The sequence below is a fragment of the Rana temporaria genome, chromosome 8, assembly GCF_905171775.1.
Source record: "Rana temporaria chromosome 8, aRanTem1.1, whole genome shotgun sequence".
Taxonomy (NCBI): domain Eukaryota; kingdom Metazoa; phylum Chordata; class Amphibia; order Anura; family Ranidae; genus Rana; species Rana temporaria.
Genome location: NC_053496.1, coordinates 100590000 through 100597704, shown reverse-complemented (window position 1 = coordinate 100597704; position 7705 = coordinate 100590000). Strand labels below are relative to the sequence as shown.

The window sequence follows — 7705 nt, the reverse complement described above, 5'->3', positions numbered from 1 at the left end:
TGGGGGAAGGGATAGTGGAGAGGAGAGTGAAAGAAGTGGCCATTGTGGTGAAACAATGACCAGGCCCTCCGGCCAGAAATAAAAAATTCCTCCGGTCCTAGCCAAAAGGCCCGGCCCAGGAGGCAGGTGCTAAAAAAAGCGTGTATCTGGTGCAGTGACCGTGGTATCCTTCAATCAATGTGTCCCTCACACACAGTGATCTTCAGATACCCCTGGACTGCCACTCCAGGGGCACATGCACCATAGGCTTTTCGTTTCATATCCGACCCCCCGACCGGCCAGTGCAGCCCTCCACCCCTGCCAGCCAACCCAGCGGATTTGCATGGTTCTGCCCCGTCCTACCACAGGGCATTACCAGCTCCTCCAACCGGATCACTGACAGAGATAGCACTTACACCAGCCAGCCAGAAGTCCAGACTAGAACTCGGCAAAAAGACCAAGACCAAGCGCAGTACCCATCCTCACCAGGAGCACCCTTCCAGATGGCTCAGACTCAACCATGGGCCGGCCCCCAGTATTCTGTCGGGCAGCACAGCGTAGTCCCTGCTGAAACCATCCTTCCAGGTGCAATGACGTCATTGGATTGCATCCACCCTCCCCATGTAGGAGGTGCTTCAGCGCTCCGCTGACAACTGATAAGGACAGATACCACACCCAGTCCCAGCCAAAAGGCCGAGAAGCGGCAGGGAAGACAACCACGATCAGCACGGCCTAGAGTGTGCAATAGCCGTGCCTCGCCCTGGGAGAACCACCTTCATGATCATGGTGTCTCCCCTGCCAGGTAAGTATCCAACAACTCTTCCATGCTTGCTTGTCAATGCGTTTTTATAATTTAGTAGCTTCCTCTGGACATACTGGGTAGGTGCTGATAGGCCTCAGATCAAGATATTAATTGAGATTCTCTCAATCCTTACATATATTCATTGGATGTTGGCATAGTGGGGGTCCTCCCTTTCTACCATAGGTTGGAGGTGAATTCAATGGTTTTGAAATTCACAGTCCAGGAGATGTTCTGTGCATATTAGTCCAGAAGAATCGTTTTTAAACCAAAATAAACAGAATGACCTAACAGGTTTAGAAGGACCAATAAGGGGGGATTTGGATAAGCCAGTCCCCTCACTATAAAAGGGGGGGGGGATCAGAGCAGTCATAGGAGTGAATTTACCATGGTACTTGCACCAAAATTCTCATTCATGAAACATGGGCAGACTGGCTGTCACCAATTTATCATGCTTATGCATGATTTTGGATATGCAGGTGCAACATCTCCACTGGAAAATAAATTGACACTATTTGCACAACGGTTTTTGCCCCAAATTTACCACAGCCATGCACCAAATTCAAATGCACATCTCTGTGTAATACTGCACCAATCTTGACATGGCCAAGATCTTTGAGGCGGTTGTCATAGTGTAAATAATAGGATTAAAAATAGTCTTACATAGGTGATGTTTTAAATGTTTTTTGAAACAAATGTTAATAAAAATTATAATAATAAATCTCTCTCTCTATATATATATACACACTATATTGTCAAAAGCATTGGGACACCTTATTTACACGTAAATTAACTTTAATGGCATCCCTGCCTTAGTCCGTAGGGTACAATATTTAGTTGGTCCACTCTTTGCAGCTATAGCAGCTTCAACTCTTCTGGGAAGGCTGTCCACAAGGTTTAGGAGTGTGTCTATGGGAATGTTTAACCATTCTTCCAGTAGTGCATTTGTAAGGTCAAGCACTGATGTTGGATGCGAGGGCATGGCTTGCAGTCTGCGCTCTAATTTGTCCTAAAGGTGTTCTATCGGGCTGAGGTCAAGAAGTTCCTCCACCCCAAACTCGCTAATCCCCGTCTTTATGGACTTGCTTTGTGTACTGGTCCAAATCATTTGGTGGAGGTGGATTCTGGTGTGGGGTTGTTTTTCAGGGGTTGGGCTTGGCCCCTTAGTTCAAGTGAAGGGAACTCCTAATGCGTCAGCATTTTTTCATGCTCTCAACTTTGTTCCAACATGACTGCGCACCAGTGCACAAAGCAAAGAAAGGTCCATAAAGACATTGATGAGCAAGTTTGGGGTGGAGGAACTTGACTGGCCAACCTTTGGGATGAATTTCGAGTGGAGACTGCGAGCCAGTCCTTCTCGTCCAACGTCAGTGCTTGACCTCACAAATGCACTTCTGAAAGAATGGTCAAACATTCCCATAGACCCACTCCTTAAGCTTGTGAACACTTCCCAAAAGAGTTGAAGCTGTTATAGCTGCAAAGGGTGGGCCAACTCAATATTGAACCTTTTGGACTAAGATCGGGATGCCATTGAAGTTCATGTGCATGTAAAGGCAGAAGTCCCAATACTTTTGACAATATAGTGTATATACAGTATATTTATTTTCTTTACCTTTTTTCAGCAGCTTGAGACAATATACTGTGTAGCGCTACCCCCTCAGGACAGGAGCCGCTGGTTGTTGTTGGGATCGGCATATTAAGCTACCTTTCAGGCCTTGTACTCACGACCGGATCTGTGCGCTGGAAACTGTCTGCCCGACAGTTTCCGGCGTACAAGGCTGATTTGTGTTTTGTTCCGCTGGCGTGTACACACCAGCGGACCAAATTCCCGTCGTACCGGAACGCGTGCACGTAAACTACGTACGACGTCACTATAAAGGGGAAGACCAAAGTTAATGGCGCCGCCCTCTGTTCCTCTTTTGCTAGTTACGTGTTTGCTCGTGTTAGTGAAGGTTTGGTTAGAGCTGATTCGCGCTTCTCGGTCTCCAGGCTTTGACAGCGTGTATTCACGGGTTCAGTGCGTGTGCTTGCGGTAACGTAGTTGTCATTCGGCTATAGGCAAGCAGGTTGTTTCTGCTTTAGCAGTTGCATCCTGTGCGCTCGTATCTGTTTGTCACGCGTTTGTCGCAGGTAGTGCTGGATTTGCGAGTGCTTTCTGTTTCAGTGTGTTCTTGACTGACCAGCCGGCCGGTTTGAAGCCATGATGGAGCAGCAGCGTCAATTTTCGCGAGTTGGTGCTGTTTATGGGATGGCTGCTGGATATGTTCATTTGTCCAGTACTTTGGCCAGAAACAGGGGGCGGAGGCGTTTCTGGACCAAGAATTGGTTGCGCCAGCGTGACCAGTTCTCACATATGCCTCTGCTTAGGGAACTCCAGGAGAATAATCCTAATGACTTTAGGAATTTTCTCCGCATGACGGACCCCGTATTCAACCGTCTGCTGGATCTTCTGTCCCCCTATATCACGAGGCAGGACACTGTGATGCGCCAAGCCATCACGGCCGAGCAGAGGCTTATTGCCACGTTGCGGTACCTGGCGACTGGGAGGAGCCTGCAGGACCTCAAGTTCTCGACAGGCATCTCTCCGCAGGCGCTTGGGGTCATCATACCGGACACGTGTGCTGCCATCATCAAAGTTATGCATGAGGAGTATATTAAGGTAAGTTTCCTGGCTCTAATAATGTGGCCAACTAACTTTCTTTTTATTTTCCCAGATATGCTGTGTGTTTAACTAACGTTACCTTTTCTCCCTATGCATGTTGATATCAGCTTTACATGTTTTATTCTTGGCCTACCTGCATATTTGTCCCTTACCCAATATTAACCTGTCCAGCATGCTATCCTAGGGACAAACCCACCTTGCCATTTTTTCTAACAGGACTTTTTGGTTTTTGTGCCCCCCCCCCCCCCTTCAAACTTTTATTGTCCCCATCAGAGGGCTGTGGAGTCTCTTAATGAAGTGGCCCTATATATTTCATTTCCCAAATTCTCCATGCACATTTTTCTAATGCAATTTTAATACTGTGAACTGTCACAAGGATGCTTGTAGGATGTATTTGTTACAAAGTACTAAATCTCTAATTTTGTTTGTCCCCACAGCTACCCTCCACACCACAGGAATGGCAGTCTGTGGCTTCCCAATTTGCCCAGCGGTGTGATTTTCCAAACTGCGGTGGAGCAATAGATGGGAAACACGTCCGCATTGTGCCCCCACCCCGCTCGGGGTCGTACTATTATAATTACAAGGGTTATCATAGTATTGTGTTGATGGCGGTGGTGTCGGCACAGTATGAGTTTCTATATGTGGACGTGGGGAAGAACGGCCGGATGTCTGATGGGGGAGTGTTCGCACGGACTGATTTCTATGATCGTCTCCAAGCTGGTGGTCTGGCATTGCCACCAGATGAAGATAATGTGGAAGGACTTCCGTTTGTGTTCCTAGCGGACGAGGCTTTTGGGCTTGGTCCTCACCTCATGCGGCCTTTTCCCCAGAGGACCCTCACCTCAGAGAGGAGTGTGTTTAATTTTCGGTTGGCCAGGGCTCGGAGGGTAGTCGAGAATGCCTTTGGGATACTCACCAACCGGTTCCGCCTGTTCAGGACATCGATACATCTGGCGGAATATAAATTGGACACCGTTGTATTTGCCTGCTGCATTTTGCACAACTTTTTACGCAGGCACTCCCAGACGTACCTACCCGACATCGGTTCTGAGGCAAGACTACCCTCAGATCCCCTTCCCGGGCTGGACACTGGTCGCGCTGGCTTGGCCCCCCAATCAGCTCGTGAGGTACGCGACAAATATGTTGAGTACTTCATGGGTCGGGGGGCCATTGCTATGCCAGATCATATTTCTTTCTAATTCGGCCCCCAAAGAAAGGAATATTGTAAAAAATAATAAATAATTAGACCATTGGACTTTATACAGTTGTTTGTCATTAATGCTTTTTCTCTTTTTCTGTCTTCCTGGTTCTCTAACTAACTTCTTCAATTGTAATGCATAATTGATTTCTCCACTTTTAGTAACTAACCACATTTTGCACATTATTCACTCATCTACAAACAGGGTATTGAGTCTAGAAATAAGAAGCAACTCCATTTGTAAATGTTGAGGTCAATTTTTTTTAATTTTTGCTTGTTCATGACCCCAAAAATAATTTTATATTTTTTTCATTACTCCCTGCTTTTGTACTTAGGAGTCTTCAAAATTTTTTTAAAATTTTCTTTTTTTTTTCAGGTAATTCAACCAAAAATATTATGCAGATTATACATTTATTAACAAGTTCACTTTTTTTTTCATCAAATATAGTTAGATTTATTGTTTACATATATATATATATATAGATTATATTTGGTGGGGTGTTTACCGCCTTAATTTTTTTTTTGGCCATATTTTTTAGGCACAAAAAACAATAATTTTTTAACCATTTTTTTTTTTTTTGGTGTGTTTTTCTAAAAGAAAATTTTTAGGTGAGAATTTGAAGTCAAATCTCTACTTCACTAAATTCAGTGATTAGAGAGATTTATAATTCTATATATATATTTAAAAAATTTTTTGGCGTTGTTTATTCTTTATGGTCTAAACTTTATAGTATCCCAAAATGTTCAACATGGTCAAAAAGTAACAAAATCCAATTCAAAAAATATAACAACTCACAACAGCAGTCAGTCATGGTGTGCTTTCACACTGGAACACGCCAAAATTGGAAGATACACACATTCAGTGCAAACTCGCCAAATGTCATTGGTTCAACAGACAAATGGCCACATGTGCTATCTGACATCATGGGTGATCAATGTCTGTGTTTTGTGGGAGCAAACCCTTCCTCTCAACTACTTGAGGATGGAGGAGGGGGTTGGACCCACAAAGCACAGACATTAGATATTCTGTGATGGCAGATAGCACATGTTGGCACACTGTGTGTGTATATTCAAATTTTGGCGTATTCATTATTCAAACTGTAAAAATGTTTGTGGGGGCGGGGGATGGGCGGGGGGTGTTTCAGTCTTTGACACGGCCCATCATGTCAATAATGTTCTTAAAATTAGATTCGATCACCATCATTCTTTGCCGCATATTGTCCATTTCCGTGCTGCATTCCAAAAGGACATTTGTTACATTCTGTTCCATGAGAAACATCCTTTCACGCATATTGTGCATTTCAGTGCTGCACTCCATTACCTGCTGAATAATTATAGCAGCACTTGCACGTGAAAATATTGGCACACCATCCTCCTCCCCTAAAACAACAAAAAAAAATGGCATTTACAATATTATTTTTCAATGAGGCCTATCTACATATGTTTTTTGGAATCAAGCTAGGGTGACACTGACCTGATGGGCTTCTCCTTTCCACCTCTTCGACATCTTCTATCACTCCTCCTTCTTCCACCACCTCCCCATCATCTTCTATCACTCCTCCTTCTTCCACCACTTCCCCATCATCTTGGACTCCTCCTTCATCCATCAATCCACCTTCTTTCAATTCGCCAAATTGTTCTTCCGCCACTTGCCCTTCATCTGCTATGACTTCTAAGTCCAAAATTACTTCTTCCTCCTCTCTTCCTTCCTCCTCTCCTTCCACATCCTCCTCTCCTTCCACATCCTCCTCTCCTTCCACATCCTCTTCTCCTTCCACATTCTCCTCTCCTTCCACATCCTCTTCTCCTTCCACATCCTCCTCCTCCTCCACATGTTGAGATGGCAGATTTTGGCCTTGTCTGGCCCTCTCTGCCTCCTCCAAATGCTGGCGACTTCTTTCCCCTGAAATAAACCAAAAAAAATGTAGACTCATCAGCACACAGATATTGGAGAGCATAAATCGCACACATTGCTTAGAAGATGCTTTCATTTAGTTACTTTTATCTTTCACCAAACCTACATTTTGCAATTACTTCTATATGGCAAGCTCTGATCCTGCCCCTTTTTAGCAAAGTGACACACATGGATGTCCCCCCTAAACTGTATTTCTGGGAGACCCTACCAAAACCCATTTTTGATTTGGGGAGACACAGGTGCTCTGCATTGCAGATGTGAAAACATCTGCTTTATTACCACTGTTTTTAGAATGAATCCTGTTTGCCTTTCCCATTCTCATACTTTTTTTTTATAGAACTAGCTTTTACACAATGTTTACAAACAAAGTTTTTGGCCAGTGAGCCATGTCCAGGTGTGTTGTTCCTGGAATAACCGAGCCTTTCTGAGAAACTATGTGATGTTACGTTGTTTACTAAGAACACTATTTGTAAATATGTAGTTATTTATGTCATAAAAAATAAATGACAACATGTCTTTAAAATTACAAGCAGGCCAAGGAGGCAGATGGTGAAATATACATGGCAACACATTATTGCAGACAATCACCACCCCCCCCCCCCCCAACCCCAATATATATTTACTTACTTTTACGCAGAATTTTAAGTATTTTCTTCATCTGATGTGGCTCCCTCAATTTTAAGTCTGACCATCGTTTCCTCAGCTGTTCCTTGGACCTGGTGATCCCAAACATCCTCTGCATTCTCCTCGCCACCTTGTCCATAATATGTGCCTTTCGGCGGTTAGGGGTCTTGTATGGCCCTAATTCCCCATCATAGTCCTTCTTTCGCATGATGTAAACTAACTCCACCATTTCCTGGAACCGCATATTAGTGGCTTTATATCTTCTTTTCCTTGATCGGGACGTCCCTGCCTCTGTCCCTTCACTTGTGGCATGAGAGCATCGTGCCCGCTCGTGTGACATCGCCATCTTTCCTTTCCCACAGAGATTATGGGCGTGGAAAAGATGAATTCTTACGCCATGGGCGGAGAAGAGGGCGGCGTTTAATACATACGCGGAGTGTAGAGAATGCAAACAACGTGTTTACGTCCGTTACGCGGAGAATCTTCGAGCGCATCCAGAACATACACAGTTAACGCCATATTTCCTAA

The 7705-nt window shown here is 44.5% G+C and overlaps 1 non-coding gene across 1 annotated transcript; it reads right to left on the bottom strand.

Annotated features, from left to right (window-relative positions):
* Positions 1–630: 630 nt before the first annotated feature.
* On the bottom strand, positions 631–789 carry LOC120912475. The gene has a single exon (XR_005743076.1). It is a non-coding gene; the product is annotated as a U1 spliceosomal RNA (small nuclear RNA).
* Between the last annotated feature and the right edge of the window lie 6916 nt (positions 790–7705).